This window comes from Podarcis tiliguerta, assembly GCF_965153285.1.
Source record: "Podarcis tiliguerta genome assembly, chromosome: 4".
NCBI classification, from domain to species: domain Eukaryota; kingdom Metazoa; phylum Chordata; class Lepidosauria; order Squamata; family Lacertidae; genus Podarcis; species Podarcis tiliguerta.
The window spans coordinates 13,206,169-13,227,183 of NC_139537.1; the positions used below are offsets into that span (position 1 = coordinate 13,206,169).

The following is a 21,015-nucleotide window of genomic DNA, read 5'->3' on the forward strand; positions in this document are numbered from 1 at the left end:
GCCACATAGAGCCAACGCACAAACAATTTAAGAATGAAAACAACAACAAAAAAAGCATTAAAACAGTCTAAAAACAATTAGATCTATAAACAGTTTCCATTTAAAACATTCTTCCATCCCCTGGGATAGCTCAGTCAGCAGAATATGAGACTCTTAATCTCAGGGTTAGGGGTTTGAGCCCCGTGTTGGGCGAAAGTTTCCTGCATTGGGTTGGACTAGATGACCCTCGTGGTCTCATGATTTTATTATTTTGGGGTTGTCTCTGGGATGATGCTGTTGCTGAGATAAGCCTCATTATCTGCCCATGGTTAAAGAGCTTGTTATCAGTAGTTCCTGGTGACAATGAAGAAGAACCGTCTAAGGACTTGATTAGGTTTCTCATTGTAAAATGGGGGGGGGGTGTATCGCATGTCCTTATGTTATATTGTATACTTCTGATGCATACAATAAAAATAAAATGAAGATATATTTTAGTATATACTGTAATCATTATTTTCAGCTACTCTTCACGACCCAGGACTCTACTGGACTAAGGATAATATTAAAGGGTAAAGGGACCCCTGACTATTAGGTCCAGTCGTGACCGACTCTCATCTCGCTTTATTTGCTGAGGGAGCCGGCGTACAGCTTCCGGGTCATGTGGCCAGCATGACTAAGCCGCTTCTGGTGAACCAGAGCAGCGCACAGAAATGCCGTTTGCCTTCCCGCCAGAGCAGTACCTATTTATCTACTTGAACTGCTAGGTGGGCAGGAGCAGGGACCAAGCAATGGGAGCGCACCCCGTCGCGGGGATTCGAACTGCTGACCTACTGATTGGCAAGCCCTAGGCTCTGTGGTTTAACCCACAGCGCCACCAGCGTCCCAAGGACAATATTAGCCCTTTGCTAATACAGTATTTTCCCAGCATATAACTTTGGTCATGTAAGCCGGCTCTGACTCAAGGCTGATTCACACAATTCTCTGCATGTGGGGCAGATACAGGGCAACTGAATTCTTATTCAGCCAGACCAGGAGTGCCAACTTGGCCCTGTAACCATGGGTGCCCGGGGTTGTGTGTACCATGCAGCATGCATGGCCCCTGGCACCTAAATTTGTGGGTGCCTAGCCCCTTCATGGAGAATTTTGTGGGTGCCCAGGTCCCCAGGGAGTTGGCACCTATGAGCCTAGCTTTAGAACAAAGCTCCCGTCTTAGCATGAGATTAAACATTTACAGACTTTATCATATGCTGAATCAGGCTAGTGATGGAGCCACCAAACAACATATTGATGTGGAAGAAAGGGCTCTGTTCAGCTCGCGACAGATGACATGCAGAGATGGGGCAATCATGTTTAAAGATAAAATATTTATATCACGCAAAATGAGGTTTACGCCAATGCCCACAGCGCAACAAAGAAAAGTGCTGTTTCCCAGCACTGTAGTCACTCCACAAATATATTTATATGATCAGCCGTCCAAATCTGACCTAAGTAATTCCTTGCAGTACTTAAAAGTGCCAGCACACATGGGTTTAGAATTTAGACAGCACAGAATGTTGCTGATTGTGACTTCCTCCTTTACTGTACTTTACACAAAGGCACATGTCAGATTCTTCATTTTTACCTCCATATCGTGCACAAGGAAGTTGACTTTAAATGTATAGTTTGGATGCGTCATTCAGAAATACTTTCCTGAAAGAATATGGCACAAGTGCAAAACATGGAGTTTTTGCTGCAAAACAACTGCAACAGTTTGGCACTGATGTGGAGGGGATCCCAAATTTTGGGATTCGTAGTAAATGTTAAGTACAAACACCATGTTTGATGTATCAGCTGCTCAGTTTGTCAGGGGCTGCAAAATGCCAGGTTTCTGCTGCAAAATGATGCAAAGAAAAACCGTGCAAAACTTGAGCATGGGTTTGGAGAGGATCCCAAATTTTGGGGTTGGTAGTTAATTTTCCTGCAAGGAGCCATCGCTGCATCTCCTAGCAGCAAACTTGCATTATAAGGAGAGAAAAAACTGCTCCTTTTCCCTTATGGGGCATTCCAGAGTTTGTACAGAGTCCTCCTAAGGTTCCCTATCGGTAGGAGAAAGTCAACAGAGGTCAACCAGAGTATATTGAGAAGCAGTTAAAGGAACTGTTGCAACAGGGTCCCCACTCACCACACGCAGGAGGAAGGAGAACCCTGAACAATGGTGCACAAGCCCTTATATAGACTTTTGAAATTGCCCAAGACCACCCCCTAAAACATCATACATACATCACAAAAGGAGGCGGTCTACAGCAGAAATCCTGCCTGCCAGGATACCTTATAATGGTCACTAATTGCATTACCTGGGCAGTCTGGCTATTGTTTTGCGATGGTTAATACTTTAGTTCCTGAATTAACAGGCTCACAGGCTCAGCCTATTCATACACAAATACGCCTTTAAGACAGGATTTGCAAGCGAAAAGACAACGGGAAGGCTTTCCCCATTTGTCTCCCTTACTGCAGAGGAATATTTGAGGTCATTGGGAGAGTCAAAAATGGCTTCAGGATTGCTGTCTCATACTATTTCAGACACATAGTTCATATATTTAGATACGTGTGCATTTATCAATATTTATTCTATATTTGAGACCTTAAAATTCTTATAACACAAGTATTGCATGATTCTGAAATATTTTGATACGTTTAACCAGGATGCCCCAGCGAACCACTGAGAAAAGGACTACACTATTGCTCCTGCTCAGGGACGTGGGTGGCGCTGTGGGTTAAAGCCTCAGTGCCTAGGGCTTGCTGATCGAAAGGTCGGCGGTTCGAATCCCCGCGGCGGGGTGCGCTCCCGCTGTTTGGTCCCAGCGCCTGCCAACCTAGCAGTTCGAAAGCACTCTCGGGTGCAAGTAGATAAATAGGGACCGCTTACTAGCGGGAAGGTAAACGGCGTTTCCGTGTGCGGCTCTGGCTCGCCAGATGCAGCTTGTCACGCTGGCCATGTGACCCGGAAGTGTCTTCGGACAGCGCTGGCCCCCGGCCTCTTTGAGTGAGATGGGCGCACAACCCTAGAGTCTGTCAAGACTGGCCCGTACGGGCAGGGGTACCTTTACCTTTACCTTTATTGCTCCTGCTGAGGAAGCAGAGCAGAACATTTGGGATACTTTGACGTTCACTCGGTGAAACAGTCTGCCTCCATATAAGGCAGCTCCCCATGTTACCTGGGCTTGCCCTGCTCTCAGAGGTGCAGTAATTGCTTTTAGAACCAATGGGACTTAAAATGCCACTATTGTTACCAAGGATTGGCCAATTGTTGCAAAAACTCTGCTACTCTTCCTTCCAGTCCTGGCACACCTAGAATCATAGAATCATAGAATCATAGAATCATAGAGTTGGAAGAGACCACAAGGGTCATCGAGTCCAACCCCCTGCCAAGCAGGAAACACCATCAGAGCACTCCTGACATATGGTTGTCAAGCCTCTGCTTAAAGACCTCCAAAGAAGGAGACTCCACCACACTCCTTGGCAGCAAATTCCACTGTCGAACAGCTCTTACTGTCAGGAAGTTCTTCCTAATGTTTAGGTGGAATCTTCTTTCTTGTAGTTTGTATCCATTGCTCCGTGTCCGCTTCTCTGGAGCAGCAGAAAACAACCTTTCTCCCTCCTCTATGTGACATCCTTTTATATATTTGAACATGGCTATCATATCACCCCTTAACCTCCTCTTCTCCAGGCTAAACATGCCCAGCTCCCTTAGCCGATCCTCATAAGGCATTGTTTCCAGGCCTTTGACCATTTTGGTTGCCCTCCTCTGTACACGTTCTAGTTTGTCAGTGTCCTTCTTGAACTGTGGTGCCCAGAACTGGACACAGTACTCCAGGTGAGGTCTGACCAGAGCAGAATACAGTGGCACTATAACTTCCCTTGATCTAGATGCTATACTCCTATTGATGCAGCCCAGAATTGCATTGGCTTTTTTAGCTGCCGCGTCACCTCCAACCATTGGTAATTAATCTAGCTGTGTGATGCTTCTCCAGCCAGCTTGCGATCTCTAACTTAAAGGCATTGGTGGGAAGATGCATGCCGGGTTCAGAGACTTCTCGTTCGGCATGCATGAGTTAAGTGAGGAGGCATTTGGATTCTGATAACATCAGAAGTGTGGGATGTAACATAAGCAGTCAAGTACAACGCTTCCTGTTTGCCTAGAGAGGACACAGACAGGGGGATGTTGATCCAGCCAGTTGAACTTCCTGTTACACCTGGTCTGGAGCATCCTTCCTTTGCATGTGACAAGGTAGGTGGGCATGACCCTTGCTGTTAAGTTGTGGGCGAACATATCAGACAACACAGTGATTTCTCCAGAGCAGCTCTTTATTGTAAGCTGGACAGACTGAACCTCAAACAGCTCAGCCGGCCTGCTTTTATAGGAGCCGGCTGTCAACATTGTATCAACAACAACCCAGGGTTTCCCGCCTAAAATAACTGACGTGGACCTGAGTGAAAACTATCTGCAGTATCCCCCTGTTGGCCCAGGGTGGGAACATCAGTACATAACACTTGCAGACCCCACAAAAGGTCCAGTCACGCAGCCACCTTCCTCTTTTGATGCCTTTTCTTCTCTTGGACTGCACTGCTGGCTCTCTGCCAGCAGCACATGGGCCCATCCTTACAAGGATGTAAGCCACACTGTATCTACAACTACTAGCTAAAGCCTGCCTTCAGGGATCCAACTGTGAACTGAATGTGAGTAAACTTCTTATTACTTTTAAAAGAAGCTTCTTGTGCCTTTGTTCTTTTTAGGAGGGATAAAAGGAGTCATACCAGGAATATGAACAAAGCCAGATTGGATTGCTTGAGTAAAGAGATTAAGACGAATCTACCAACTAGCTTCCTGCTGTGCTGGTCCCAGGGGGAGGTTACCGTGGGGCGAGGGCCAGGACCTGAGTCGAGGGTTGGCAGACAGTCCTCCACGGGTGAAGCGGGGTCCAGGGCGAGGAGCAGGGCAAGGACAGGAACTCTCGAGGAACAGGACAGGGTGCTGGCCGAAACAGCTCTTCAATGACGTTGCTCCCGCAACCTGGGACCGGGCTGACTGGCCTTTATCTTCTCTGAGGCCAGGGGTGGTCCCGGCCCCCAGGAGACCCACCTCTCCTGGCCTTAAGGCGAGCACTCCTCCTGGGAGAAACCAGTTCCCTCCGCCTCTCTGCCCTGAGCCTCTGCAGCTCAGGAGAGGCCAGTGGGTTACTGGACCCAGGGGGAGACTCACCTTCCCCTGACAGGGCTGGGAGAGGTGCACCTGTAGGCACTGTGTCTTCAATCACCTCCGGAGCCAGAGTGGATTCACCTGGTGCCTGCTCCTGAGGATCCGGCACAGGTGCAGGTGCTTCAGATCCAAGGCCCTGCCCCAGTTCAGCCGGCCCTGGAGGCGGGGACTCCTGTGCAGGCTGGGGTTCCTCCGGTTCAGCCTCTGAATCGGATTCCCAGGCCATCACACCTGCTATCTATTGGGGAATGCACTCTGCTGATGACTCACAAGTGTGAGTGAGGAACGATACTGTTAAACCAATATATCCTCTCCTAGTATCTACAACATTCCCACAAGAAGTTCTGCAGGCACTGGCCGGACTGACTCTCCCAGTGAGTGTGCAAAGGATTTCAGGCCTGCCTGATGCATGTCTGCTCGATGGATTTTCTACCAGGGAACATGTAGAGAGAGGTTGCTTGCTGCCTAAACCTCAGTACTGTAGTGATCTTTCGGATGTTGTTGTTGTTGTTTTAAAAAACAGTGTTGAAAATTGCAGGTTGAAAATTGGGCTTGCATCACTGAGGGCCAAGCCGCGCAGTATGTTTCTCTCAAACTGACTGTTTTTTGTGTGAAAGTATGATCTGCTGCTGCTATTTGCACAAGCATGGGGCAAAGTCTACCCAGCATCCTGTGATCCGTCCCTGCTCTCCACTTCTGTGTTCTTCTGTACAAAGTATGTTCATCAGCAGCGAGGTGCTAGCTTACGTATTTATTTCATAAAATATATTTTATATATTTATTTCATAAAACACCGGGCCGGATTTAGTTTGCTGAGGCCTTAAGCTACTGAAGGGAATGGGGCCTTTTATATGTCCAGCTGTCATTTGTCAGCAATAAATTGTCACTTTTTTGTGTTGAATATATGCTATATGGCAATTTAAGGACCTAATAGCTATTGAAAGCCATTTGCACATGCAGAATGTAGACACCCTATATACAGAAATGAGCAAACTAGTGGTATTTTAAGGCACAGGCTAGCAGGTGGGGCCCATTACTTACATCATAGGAACCTACACAACACAAAACACTGTTGCTGTATGTAGGTTTTATTTTACTTGTTTTTTATCTTATATTTTGGAAATGTACATCCAGTGGTTTTTTTTTTCCTTTACATTTTTTGGGGCCCCCCAAGAGAGTGGAGCCCTAAGCTATAGCTTGTTTAAGCTTATACATAAATCCGGCGATGTGTACACCATTTGATTGTAAAAACAGCAGCAGCAACAACAACAACAGTCAGTGTGGCTTACAAAGAAGAAAAAGCGAGAAAAGCGAGAAAAAATGTGCAACATTTACAAAAAGCAACTTGGTTGAGAACAATTTTACAAAAAGAGTTACAGCTGAATACTAACCCTAAAGAAAACATGTGAAGCGAGTTGCCTAATGTCAGGGCCAGTCCCTCTTCAGCCCCTCGGATTACAGCTGACGAAAAATGTGGTTATCGATGTGATCCTAGGCATGTGTTTACTCAGAGGTAAGTCCCATAGAGCTCAGTGAGATGTGCATCTCAATCCTATATATGCAGTGCATCCGTAAACTATGGAACTCACTGCCACAGGAGGCAGTGATGGTCACCAACCTGGATAATAATAATAATAATAATTAATAATAATAATGATAATAAATTTATTATTTGTACCCCGTCCATCAGAGTGGTTTCCCCAGCCACTCTGGGCAGATTCCAACAAGGATTAAAAATACATTAAAATGTCACACATTAAAAACTTCCTTCAGATGTCTTCTAAATGTCAGATAGTGTTTATCTCTTTGACATCTGATGGTAGGGCATTCCACAGGGCAGGCGCCACTACCGAGAAGGCCCTCTGCCTGGTTCCCTGTAGCTTTGCTTCTTGCAATGAGGGAACCGCCAGAAGGCCCTCGGAGCTGGACCTCAGTGTCCGGGCAGAACGATGGGGGTGGAGACGCTCCTTCAGATATACTCAACCGAGGCCTTTAGGGCTTTAAAGGTCAGCACCAACACTTTGAATTGTGCTTGGAAACATACTGGGAGCCAGTGCAGGTCTTTCAAGACCGGTGTTATATGGTCACAGCGACCGCTCCCAGTCACCAGTCTAGCTGCCGCATTCTGGATTAGTTGTAGTTTCCAGGTCACCTTCAAAGGTAGCCCCACTGGTTCTTAGAGAGGATTGGACAAATTCGTAGTGAACAGGGCTGACTAGATATGATGGCTATGCTTTGCCTCTGCAGTCTGAGTCAATATACTTCTGAGTAAAAAGGTAAAGGTACCCCTGCCCGTACGGGCCAGTCTTGCCAGACTCTAGGGTTGTGCGCTCATCTCACTCTATAGGCCGGGGGCCAGCGCTGTCCGCAGACACTTCCGGGTCACGTGGCCAGCGTGACAAAGCTGCATCTGGCGAGCCAGCGCAGAACACGGAAACACCGTTTACCTTCCCGCTAGTAAGCAGTCCCTATTTATCTACTTGCACTTTGATGTGCTTTCGAACTGCTAGGTTGGCAGGCGCTGGGACCGAGCAACGGGAGCGCACCCCGCCGCGGGGATTCGAACCGCCGACCTTTCGATCGGCAAGTCCTAGGCGCTGAGGCTTTAACCCACAGGGCCACCCGCGTTACCAGCTGCTGAAAACCACAGGAGGGGAAAGTGCGCCCTTTTGCTTGTAGGTTTCCCACAGGCCTCTGTGAGAGAAGGATGCTGGACTAGATGGGCCATTGGCCTGATCCAGGAGGCTGTTCTGTTCTTAGCGAAAGTGATAGCAATCAAGCGTTCCATGGACTGAAGCCCGTGCATTTCTTTGGCTAGCTAAAATACAAATTTAAAAATACCCTGTGGGCAAGTTTGTGTTTTCAAAACAGGAGCCTAGGGAAAAGCGGCAGCAAGCTAAACCGGTGACCTCAGTTGGAAAAGATAAGCAATTACTTCATGCATATATTAACAGCGCTTCCATAGCACAGATAAGCACATGCATAATTGGCTCTTTAAATAGATCAAAGCAGGAAAAGGCAAGGAGGGCAGGGTATCAAGAGACAGGAGGCAAGAAAGGGAGCATATAGGCTGGCATACTTAGCTGGCAAAGACTCCTATCAGGAAGATCACAGATAACACCCCAAAGGGTCTATACTTTAAAAATGCAGCTCAACAGAGCCACTGATTGATTACTGCTTGTAAATATCATCTTAAACCCTTTACAGCCCCTGTGTGCCAATATCTACATTTGTCTATATAATCTGCAGGAGGACATCTACATCTTAATTATTTTTATATGATAGGGTACAGTACGTGATGAATCCAGGAGGCATGGGGGCATGAGATAACTATATATATCTATATATATCTATATATATATATATATATATATATATATGCATAATAGAAAAGCTCACAAGCTTTCTCCCTCCTTCACCTGCCCAGAGGCCAGGCTACGGGTTCACTATTTGTTAAAATAAACGATTTAATTAATCTGGACCTGAAGTGGGAAACCCTCATCAGCCCGAGGGCCATATTCTATTGTGGGCAACTTTCTGGATAGCCACTTACCATGGGGTGGGTGGGGCCAGGGGCAAAAGTGGGCAGGGCTATATGCATGAATTCTACCTCTGTATAGTAGGGTAAGGGTCGCGGGTGGCGCTGTGGGTTAAACCATAGAGCCTAGGACTTGCTGAACAGAAGGTTGACGGTTCGAATCCCCATGACGGGGTGAGCTCCCGTTGCCAGAGTCTGCCACGACTGGACCTAATGGTCAGGGGTCCCTTTACCTTTATGGTAGGGTATGGGGAGAGGTAGTACCTCTGGTGGGGGACATATACCTTCTGGAGTAGATTGTCCACTATTTTGTCCAGCATCCTGTTCTTACAGTGGCCAGCTAGATGTCTGTGGACAAGCACGACTCAAGCACAAGAGCCCTCTTCCCTCTTCCCAGTATTCAGAAGCCTTACTGCCTCCAGTGGGATGAGGGTGGCGCTGTGGGTTAAACCACAGAGCCTAGGGCTTGCCGATCAGAAGGTCGGTGGTTCGAATCCCCGCAACGGGGTGAGCTTCCGTTGCTCGGTCCCTGCTCCTGCCAACTTAGCAGTTTGAAAGCACGTCAAAGTGCAAATAGATAAATAGGTACCACTCCAGCGGGAAGGTAAACAGTGTTTACTTGTGCTGCTCTGGTTCACCAGAAGCGGCTTAGTCATGCTGGCCACATGACCCGAAAGCTGTACGCTGGCTCCCTTGGCCAATAAAGCGAGATGAGTGCCACAACCCCAGAGTTGGCCATGACTGGACCTAATGGTCAGGGGTCCCTTTACCTTTACCTTTACTACCTCCAGCAGGATTATGGCCATTGCGGTTAGTAGCCATTGATAACCTTACCCTCCATGATTTTGTCTTGTCTTCTTTTAAAGCCATCTTGGTCAATGGCCAGTTGGTCACCACTGCCTCCTGTGGGAGCGAGGGCTATATAGAGTTTAATTATGTTGGTTGACGTCTGTCTGTCTTGGGAGACAAAGGAGGAGTGTGCCTTTGGGAGTGAAGTCAAACTGCTGGAAAGTTGCGGCGCCTGCTGTGGCCATAGAGAACGATATGGGAGAGACATGTTTCGTTGCCATGTGCTGCATGAATAAGTACTTTATGACCTTTAAAGCCCTAAACGGCCTCGGTCCAGTATACCTGAAGGAGCGTCTCCACCCCCATCGTTCTACCCGGACACTGAGGTCCAGCACCGAGGGCCTTCTGGCGGTTCCCTCACTGCGAGAAGCCAAGTTACAGGGAACCAGGCAGAGGGCCTTCTCAGTAGTGGCGCCCTCCCTTCTGGAACGCCCTCCCACCAAATGTCAAAGAGAACAACTACCAGACTTTTAGAAGACATCTGAAGGCAGCCCTGTTTAGGGAAGCTTTTAATGTTTGATGTATCACAGTATTTTAATATTCTTTTGGAAGCCACCCAGAGTGGCTGGGGAAACCCAGCCAGATGGGCGGGGTATAAATAATAAATTATTGTTATTATTGTTATTACTGTCTTTTATCTATCCTGAATTTTCCAACACTCGGCTTCATTAGATGTTTATGAGCTCTGGTGCTATGAGGGAGAAAAACCACTGTCTCAAAACCATGCATAATTTTAAAAACTTCTACCATATCACCTCCGTGCCTTTCCTCGGAACTCAAAACATCCTAAGCTCCTTCTGGCAGACTCCAATTCTGAGCGTTGCCTCTTTAACTGGCCTTTCTCCTCTTGTCTCTTAGCAGCAGTGCGCTGGGCATAACTTAAGCAAGTTAATTTTTTTCCTAGGATGGAAATAAGTTGTAGGAGAAGCATCACTTGCTCGATGTTTTTTAAAAGCCTTAGAAGCAGAGCTGGACGAAAAAAAGAAGGAAGGAAAAAATAGATGGGAGCCCAAAAACAGAATTTCCCACTAAATGGAGCAGATATCTGGTTTATACCGTATTTTTCCGTGTTTAAGACGAGTTTTTTTGCTAAAAAAAAAAAGTAAAAAATTGGGGGTCATCTTGTACAGTGGTACCTCAGGTTACATATGCTTCAGGTTACATACGCTTCAGTTACAGCCTCGGCTAACCCAGAAATAGTGCTTCAGGTTAAGAACTTTGCTTCAGGATGAGAACAGAAATCGTGCTCCGGCGGCACAGCAGCAGGAGGCCCCATTAGCTAAAGTGGTGCTTCAGGTTAAGAACAGTTTCAGGTTAAGAACGGACCACTGGAACGAATTAAGTACTTAACCCGAGGTACCACTGTACATGGAACATGGGAATCTGGGGGAATTTGTAAAATATTTAGGCATATGTCTGGGATTTTGGCTTGGGCAGGCTGAGGTGGTCCCTCCTGCTGCTGCCCCCCTTCCCGCCCTGGGCTGCATGCTGGTGACTGGCTCACCTCCTGAAGCCCCCACTGGCTCGACCACGGGATCGAGAGCAGCTGTTGCCGCCGCCGATGAGAGCTGCCTCAGCTACGTTTCCTTCCCCTTCTTTCCCTCTTCCCCTCTTAAACGCCCACCCTGCCCCCAGCCACCTCACCACCTTCCTCAGCTCAGTTTGATAGACTGCATAGCCTGGCGCAGAGTGGGCGCTGGCTTCCCATGGCTCTTCCTTGGTGTGATGGCCTGGGACTCGGGCTTGGACTCAGAGCCGGAGGAGTCTCAGTCCGCACTGGATCCTCTGCCTCAGGCGGCACCTGAACCGAGTCTGGGGCCTGATCCTGAAGAGTCCCAGTCTGTACAGGTTCCCCTGCAACAAACACCAGCTGGGCCGAGTCAGCCCTGGCTCCAGATGTGGGGATGACCTCGTTGCCTTCAGCTGGGCCATCACTTACAGCTGCTCCACTGCCAGTTGGGTCAGGAGAAGCTGAGGCGTTCACTGGGTCTAATAGCCCACCGACATCTCCCGAGCTGCAGAGACTAAGGTCTGAGAGAAGGAGAGACCTGAGTACTCGCAGGAGGAGTGCTGGCCTTTGGGCGAAACAGGGAGGTGAGTCACTGGGGGATCAGGACCAGGCATTACCCCATCAGAGATAAAAGGCTGTCGGACCCCGTCCCACGTTGCGGGAGCAACATTGCTGCTTGCTGGAACCTGCCTGTGACCCTGTGCCTGACCTAGCCTGGTTTCCTGCCTTGGCCCTGTTGGACTGACTCCTTGCGGAACCCTTGGATTTGGAACCAGACCTGGACTGCGTTGCTCGGGTTAACCCCCGGGTCCAGCACACCTGGCATCCTGTTTGGGAGCCTGTTTCCCCGCAGCAGCAGCTGCTACCGAGGGGGAGTGTGTGGTGCCCCAATCGCTGTCTTTGCTCTGTACCACGGTGCACTGCATGCTCCTCATGCTGGAAACTTTGAGGGCGATCGCCTCCCCAAAAACCAACAACTTGCCACTGCCAATCATCCAGATTTTCACTTCTATTTTGGGGTTTCATTTTCTTCATTTTGGGTTTGGAAAAATAGGGGTCATCTTATACATGAGGGCGTCTTATACATGGAAAAATACAGTATATATTTCATGGGAAATCCCCCCTTTTTATTTGGTGCTTTTCACCCTCACACGTTTTGGGGTGTAGTGGAGTTTTGTGTTCCAGTATGGCAGCAGGCAAGAGTCTTTCTCCCCTCTCATTTTGTTTCCAATTGCATCTCTCCAGGGTTTTTTTTTTTCCAGCTGAAGGAATGACCTTCAGGATACTTTTTATTTCTTCTTCTTCAAGTGGGTTGGAATGGAGCTGTTCCCACCTTGAGGCCCAGAGAGCCAGCAGGCTTTGGGGGAGGAAATGATTTAATGCTTTTGCTATGCAGATAATGACCCACACAGGAGATGCTTTCTGGCAGGATCAACTGGTGCTTGATGGAGAAGTCATTGCCCTTCGAGTCTAAAAGTAACCGGTGGGAGACTAGGCATGTCTGCTCCGAGAGCTGCAATCCTTCCTCCCCACAGCTGAAGCAGCTCAAAGTTGGATTATGTTGCAGAGTTTCAGAGGCTCCAAGGTCAGAAGAGACCTTCATCCCCATAACATCAAAGGCTTGTAATCTTAAACCTACTTACCTGTAGGCTTGACTCCTTTTTTTAACCATCTCCAGTTCCCAATTCTTGTAACAGACACTTGTATGTAAACATTAGCGGGAGATAACGTCTTGAGAGGCTTGCCTGCAGATTTAGGAACACAGGAAGTGGTTTTGTATCATTTCATAATGTTTGTTCGTCTAGTTCTGCATCATCTGTAGTGCCAGCTCCTCAGAGTCTCAGGCAGTGGAAGGTGGTACCCATGGGGACTGGGAGTGTGGAAGGCAAGGGAACCAACAGTAAGTGGATGTCTGGAGTGAGCCCGGAAGTAACCTGTACTTCTGGGCTTTGGCGGTCCGTAACCCGAAAAAATGCAACCTGAAGTGTCTGTAACCCGAGGTATGACTGTACTGCAACAATTGGAGCTTTTGGGTTTAGATAAAAGGCACAACGTGGGACACGGGTGGCGCTGTGGGTTAAACCACAGAGCCTAGGACTTGCCGATCAGAAGGTCGGGGGTTCGAGTCCTGCAAAATGTCTTCCAAAATGTTTCTAGAACAAAATGTCTTCCAACTGTTTCTAGAAAGTGCAGATAGTTGGGTCCCTGTCATATCAACAGGAATACTTAGCAGAAGTGAGGTAGTATATTTGGACATCAGCATTTGAGCATAAGTACTTGCAGTGATGGGATGCGGGTGGCACTGTAGATTAAACCACAGAGCCTAGGTCAGAGGTTTGAATCCCACGACGGGATTCATTGCTCGGTCCCTGCTCCTGCCAATCTAGCAGTTCGAAAGCACGCCAAAGTGCAAGTAGATAAATAGGTACCACTCTGGCGGGAAGGTAAACGGCGTTTCCGTGCGCTGCTCTGGTTCGCCAGAAGTGGCTTAGTCATGCTGGCCACATGACCTGGAAGCTGTACGCCGGCTCCCTCGGCCAATAAAGTGAGATGAGCGCCACAACCCCAGAGTCGGTCACGACTGGACCTAATGGTCAGGGGTCCCTTTACCTTTAAAAGGCACAACAGAGGTGTGTGCAACTATGCCTGGTGTAGAGAAAGTGTTGTGGGTTCAAGCCCCACGTTGGGCGAAAGATTACTGCATTACAGGGGGATGTACTAGACAGAGCCGTCTTTCCTATTGGGCTTACTGGCACGTTGCACCAGGGCGCCAGTCTCTCAGGGACACCCGGCGAATGGGGGAGCTGTGCGGCTTTGCCAGCGCCAGCAGCCTCCCGTTTCCCTGCACGCCTGCCAGCTGCGCCATGTCAACCATATGGCTGGTGGGCGTGCAGCTTCCTTCCCAAGCCTCCGCGGGAAGAGAGTGATCCCCGCAGAGGCTTGGGGAAAGGTCGACAACTCTGGGAAGCAGGTATGTGTGCCGGAGGGATCTTTGCACCACGGCGCCAGATATGCTTAAGACGGCCCTGGTACTAGATGATCCCAGTGGCGTAGCATGGGGGGGCAGGGGGGGCCGGCCGCACCGGGCGCAACATCTGGGGGTTAGGGTTAGGGGGCACAAATCCACAGGTTAGGGGGGCGCAAATCCACGGGTTAGGGGGCGCAAATTACTTGCCTTGCCCCGGGTGCTGACAACCCATGCTACGCCACTGGATGATCCTTTGATGCTATGAAGCGATAAGTTTTTCTTCCCCTCTCATAACTCTAGAAATCAGGCCATCCAATGAAAGTGAACATTGGAAAATTCAGGATGGAGAATGGGAAGTGGTTATTTGCACAGCTCAGAGCTAAACTCTGAAATTTGCTGCCACATGAGGCAGTGATGGCCACCAACGTGGGTGATTTTAAAAGAGAACTGGGAAAAATGGGAAAACTTCTGGAAGATCAATTGGAAATTCACAAATTGTTACACGATTAGAGAGAACCAGTGGCGTAGCGTGGGTTGTCAGCACCCGGGGCAAGGCAAGTAATTTGTGCCCCCTAACCCAGGGCAAGGCAAGTAATTTGCGCCCCCCACCCCGCTGCACTGTCCCTCCCCCAGATAGTCCCTCGCTCTCTCTCCGCACCGCACCGCACGCCTGGCACCCTCCCCTCCACAGTGGGCGGCGATCCGGCGGCTCGGATCGGATTCGCACAGCCAGCACTGCAGTGAGAGAGAGTGAGTGAGCCAGGTAGGGGCAGAGAGCTGCAAGTGCGAGCGCCCCCCCCCCCAGATGTTGCGCCCGGTGCGGCCGGCCCCCCCTGCACCCCCCACGCTACGCCACTGGAGAGAACTTTCAAAAAATGCAACATCGATTGTATCTAACACCATGGAAACTTTCAAAAATGTATAAAAATGTGTCAAGTAATTGTTGGAGATGCGGAGACTCAGGAACATTCTACCATATGTGGTGGATATGTAGGAAAATACAGGTATTCTGGGAGAGTATACATGCAGAACTGCAAAAAATGCTAAAGATCTCTTTCAATAAAAAACCAGAGGCCTACCTCCTGGGAATAACAGATTTGGATATTGCACAAAAGAGGAAGGGTATCTTTTTATATGCCACGGTGGCAGCAAGAGTTTTGATCGCAGCAAAATGGAAGAGTAATGAAATCCCCTCTATACAAGATTGGATCCAAAAGCTGACAGAATATGCCAAATTAGATGGTCTCTCAGAAAAAATAAAGAATAAATCAAAACAGGAATTTGTTTCAAAATGGGAGGTTTTCAAAGAATATCTGAAAAATAAATATGGTAGTTTAAATTCTGTTGCAGCATTTGAGGAACTTCAGTAATAGTTGCAAGGTAGATATAAGAAATTAGGTTTATTAAGAATAAGTTTAATTATGATAAAAGTGTGTATTGGCAATAAGTAATATGAAATTGAATGATGGAATAGACGGGAGGAGGAGGAGGAGGAGGAGGAGGAGGAGGAGGAGGAGGAGGAGGAGGAGTTTGGATTTGATATCCCGCCTTTCACTCCCTTTAAGGAGTCTCAAAGTGGCTAACATTCTCCTTTCCCTTCCTCCCCACAAAAACACTCTGTGAGGTGAGTGGGGCTGAGAGACTTTAGAGAAGCATGACTGGCCCAAGGTCACCCAGCAGCTGCACATGGAGGAGCGGAGAGGCGAACCCGGTTCCCCAGATTACGAGTCTATCGCTCTTAACCACTACACCACACTGGCTCTCCCTCTCTAGAGAGGTCAGGTCTTTAGTCTTAAGACCAATATATGTTTTATTGTTTGCTAAGAAAATTATGTGTCTATGGTTATTCTTGTGTGTAATTTGATACTTGTGGTTTTTTTCTTTTTTCTTGTTGTATCAATAAAAATCTTTAAAAAAAGAGAGAGAGAGAGAGAGAGAACTGGGCAAATTTATGGAGATCAGGCCATCAATGGCTACCAGCCATGTTGGCTAGGTTCTGTTTCCACTTTCGGAGGCAGTATGCCTCCCAGATGCTGTGAATTGGAAGTGGTGATAACTCTCTTGCACTCAGGTCCTGCTTCCCACTGGGACACTGGGATGCTGTACTAGATGAGTCATCGCCTGACTCAGCAAGCTCCCTATGTTCTTACACATGCTTCAAAGGAGGGTGGTGCTATAAAGAAAAGCTGCTCCCTTTCCTTATGGGGTATTCTGGAGCCTGTATAAAGTCCTTAAGTGGGGTCCCTATCAGTAGGAGAAAACATAGGCCAACCAGAGAATATTGAGAAGCAGCTAGTAAGCCTGATCTTTATTACAGGAACTGTTGCAACAGGGTCCCCACACGCAGGAGGGAGGAGAACCCTGAACAATGGTGCGCAAGCCCTTATATAGACTTTTGAAATTGTCCAAGTCCACCCCCTAAAACATCATACAAGCATCACAGAAGGAGGCGGTCTACAGCAGAAATCCTGCCTGCCTGGATACCCGATAATGGCCACTGACTGCATCACCCGGGCAGCCTGGCCATTCTTTTGCGATGGTTAACACTTTAGTTTCTGAATCCAGGTCACAGGCTCACCCTATTCATACAGAAATACGCCCTTAAGACAGGCTTTGCAAGCAAAAAGACAACGGGAAGGCTTTCCCCATTTGTCTCCCTTACTGCAGAAGTATATTTGAGGTCATTAGGAGAGTCAAAAATGGCTTCAGGATTGCTGTCTCATACTATTTCAGACACATGGTTCATACATTTAGATATGTGTGCATTTGTGAATATTGTATATTTGAGACCTTAACTTTCTTATAACAGTGGGGTTCGGACATAATCATAAAATTGTTAGAGCTGGAAGGGATCACAAGGATCATATAGTCCAACCCCCCCCCCCTTCTTCACTTTGGCAAGATGTACTGTATTTCTCTTGTAAATTCCAGAAATTAATTACTGCTAAATTTGCCTCTGTAAATATAAATGAGCATTTTCAAATCTGTGTCTTCCACCTGCCCTTTTTTCAGTGTGTAATGGACCTTTTATATCTCTAGGCTATGCATCCACTCATTTCAACTGGTCTCAGTTACAGGTAAGTAGAATCAAGCTTAATAAAGAGTCCTACTGTCATCTGTGCTACTTAACCTGCAGAAACTGGTGATGTGCGAAATCTCTCCCTGAGTGTCTGTGGAGGTTGCCCATTATGGCAAGTAGAGTGCTGCTCCACCAAACTCCATCAGCCAACCCTTGCCTGCCTACCGTATTTTTCTCTCTATAACACTCACATTCTTTCTCCTCAAAAGTAAGGGGAAATGTCTGTGCGTGTTATTGAGCGAATGTGTGGTCCCTGGAGCCGACTGGCCCAAGTACAGGGGCAAAAATCAAGCAAAAATCAGATCGCGGAGGAGGGAAGGCTAAAAAGAGGAGGTTGCTGCTTTCCTGCATTCTGCCTCAGGGTCTTACTGCCCACTGTTTTCGCTAGGAGCACAGCCGACAGCCACCACCTCCTCCTCTCCGTGCTCCGCTGCTGCTGCGTCCAGCATCGCAGGCAGCTGGAAAATGCAGGTGGGAGAGAGAGAGGGGGGGGGCTGGCTTGGGTGGGTGGGGGGAAACCTTTGCCTTCCTTTCCTCCCTCCCATTAAACCCCTCTCCTGCATTGTTAGCCAGCTGCTTCTCCGCACACCCCTCTCGTGCTCCTTGTCCCTTCTGTGTTTTTCCTTCCCTCCCCACTTAAAACGTGGTTACAAAGCACGGATCCACATGGATCCTCAGGATCTTTGCATTGGGTCACCCCAAATTCACCATCAGATCACAAAGCATGTCCATGGCTACAACCTGCTCCAAAAAAAATCACACACCCACTGTTGCCTGGGGCCACAATGGTGCAAAAACGTGGTTACAAAGCACAGATCTACATGGATTCTCAGGATTTTTGCATTGGGCTACACCAAACTCACCGTCAAATCACATGTCTGTGGCCACAGCATGAAGCACAAAAATGATACATCCACTGTTTCATTCAGAATTTTTTTTCTTGTTTTCCTCCTCTAAAAACTATGTGCGTGTTATGGTTGGGTGCGTGTTATAGAGCGAAAAATACTGTACATCCTTATTTAAGACAAGTCTTCGGCAGTCGCGCATCCGCCGAAGTGCTAAATCGCGTTTTGCACATGCACAGAAGCGCCGAATCACAACCCGCATGTGTGCAGACACTCCTCTGCGGGTTGCGGACGCTGCGGGTTGCGAACGTGCATCCCGCACGGATCACGTTCACAATCCGAGTGTCCACTGTATAACCATTTCCTGTATAGATAGAAATGTTTGTTATTATTAGGGTAAGGAAGGATAACAGTGAAATGAAATTTGAGAAAAAATAGCAGTGCGAACCCTGCTTTTCCCCTAACAAAGACAAGGGGTCTACCTCTGTCTTGCTGTTGTAGCTGTCTTGGCACGTGGAAATTAAGCAGTCAAAACTTTTCCTGACTGAGAGATAAGTAAAGGGAAGGGCTTTGTCTACTTAGTTTCTGCTGTTAAAGGCATAGGAGCAGGGCCAGTAAAATGACAGCACTTAACATTACCAAGAGGCATTAAATGAGGAGCTCCCAGAATCCACTTCTGCTGCAGACTACTTTGCTGATTAATAAAACGCTCTCTTCTGACACAGCTGGGGGATGTCTTTTTTAAAAAGCACCATACTAACAGGAGACATAATATTGCTATTAATGTCTACTTGCTTCACTTCTGTTATTTGGATTTTTTTAAATTCCCATGACTGATCTTTGCCCCCCCCCCTTTTAAAAAAACAAAACATTATTCCCTTGCAAATTGCTCTCTGGTTCAATTATGGTCACTGATCTCTCCCCGAACAGCTTGGTTTTATAATTTGGGATCTGGCAGTCTGAGTGAAACGATGCCTTGTTTGGGTGGAAATTTCATTCCAAAATACCAAATGAGTCTTGAAGTTTTGAAATAGTAGACTGATTGCGTTCAGGATGTTATTCCACTCAGGAAAGTTAAGATTTCTATGCTATGGTACAAGAAGAAAAGAACCCCCAGTTTACTGAGGGATTTTGACAACATGCCTGCTTCGTCTTGGGTTAAATAACTGTAAGATCACAATCCTAGTCATTACTTGCACCCAAGGGTCACAATCCAACCTAAGTACTTCTAAGCCCTGCTGATTTCAGCGGGTGAGTGGTAAGCATGTATTTACAAATCAAAAGGATTTACAAGAATCATTTGGGCTGGATCTTGCCCATGTTTATTGTTTATGTAGTCAGGTCCACAATACTGAGTCCCAGACCCTCCAAGTGTGCGTATTTCCCAGGGAAAGTCCTGGATTTACAGAAGCTGTCCTTGTTTATTATTTGATCCCAGAGTGTTACTTTTACTTAAAGGTAAAGGGAACCCTGACCATTAGGTCCAGTCGTGACCAACTCTGGGGTTGCAGCACTCATCTAGCTTTAATGGCCGAGGGAGCCGGCATTTGTCCGCAGACAGCTTCCGGGTCATGTGGTCAGCATGACTAAGCCGCTTCTGATGAAACCAGAGCAGCGCATGGAAACGCCATTTACCTTCCTGCCGGAGCAGTACCTATTTATCTACTTGCACTGTGACGTGCTTTCGAACTGCTAGGTTGGCAGGAGCTGGGACCCAGCAACGGGAGCTCCCGTTGCGGGGATTCGAACCGCCGACCTTCTGATCGGCACGTCCTGGGCTCTGTGGTTTAACCCACAGCGCCACCCGCTTCCCTTTTCACTTTTACTTAGGATGTCCCTATTTTCATTGGAGAAATGTTGGAGGGTATGGAGATAAGTAACTATACAGCCAGTTTACGGCCAGTAAAGCGAGATGAGCGCCGCAACCCCAGAGTCATCCACAACTGGACTTAACGGCCAGGGGTCCCTTTACCTTTATTTTCATTGGAGAAATGTTGGAGGGTATGCAAGCCACAATCTTACATATGAAGAGTTGCCAATTTTTTAATGGTTTTGCTCTTGTTTCTCCAACAGCAACCTGTGCCTTGAGCAGTAGAAAGTGCAAAACCATTGGAAAATGTTTCCCCTCTCCTAATCCCCCCCCCCTTCTGCTAGGTTACAGTTAAAGTCACAGGTACCAGGCGAGTTTTTAAAAGCTGGTAATCCCATGTGTCGATTTAACCAATCAAGTTCCATGCCCACAGGGAGCAAAATGCTTCCCAGGAGAATGGGGAAAAAACACCTGCTTGCGTTACTGGAATCAGAGCTCCTCGTCTTTCCATAGAAGAGTTAATATAAACCATGCTCCAACTGAGCATAGCATACCAGTCCACAACGCTTTTGCTGCAGGATGCAGTGAGTGTGTTTAAAGAGCTTGCTTTTAATTCACAGATACGCTCCGATCATTTTAATGAAACAAAGCCGCCTTTACAGCCTGTGCAACCGGCTCGTTGAGCTGGGTTTTTATGGTCGCTCTGCATCACTGGAGCAGTGAAAATCACCTGGAGCACAACAACGAAAGTTTACAGTTCCTTCCCTCTGAGGTTTGCTCATATAGTGTGTACCAAGCTGTTGTTACCAAAGGCCACTTGCTTTAAGTCCCAATGCGGATTGAGTGACACTCCTGGTTTTCAGCTGTACTTGGGGTTTTGGCTGACAAACAGTGCTTGGCATATAGAGCCAAAGCCTTTGAGATGAGGGGTCCAAAAAAGCTGTCTTAAACAGAGTATTGGTCTACTCCAGGGGTCAGCAACCTAAGGCCCATGGGCCATAAGTGGCCCATGGGGGTCGTTTCACCGGCCCACGATCTATCCCCGAACTGAGCTGCCCATTTGGTGAGTTGCCGCATGCTGCGCTAAACTGGCACAGCGCGGCACGGAGACTTGTGTCCGCGGTGCCGGAAATCGCATCTGCGCAGACGCAAAGAAAAATAGATGGGAAGAAGTTATGAACACACGGAGCTCTGTGGACCA

The 21,015-nt window shown here is 47.8% G+C and overlaps 1 long non-coding RNA gene across 1 annotated transcript in view; it reads right to left on the bottom strand.

The window, feature by feature from the left end:
- Positions 1–5,448, bottom strand: part of LOC310675906 — a 32,630-nt gene extending 27,182 nt beyond the window's left edge. Inside the window, exon 1 of the long non-coding RNA XR_014510303.1 lies at positions 5,123–5,448. This is a non-coding gene — a long non-coding RNA (uncharacterized lncRNA). The remainder of the gene's footprint in view (positions 1–5,122) is intronic.
- Positions 5,449–21,015: the final 15,567 nt, after the last annotated feature.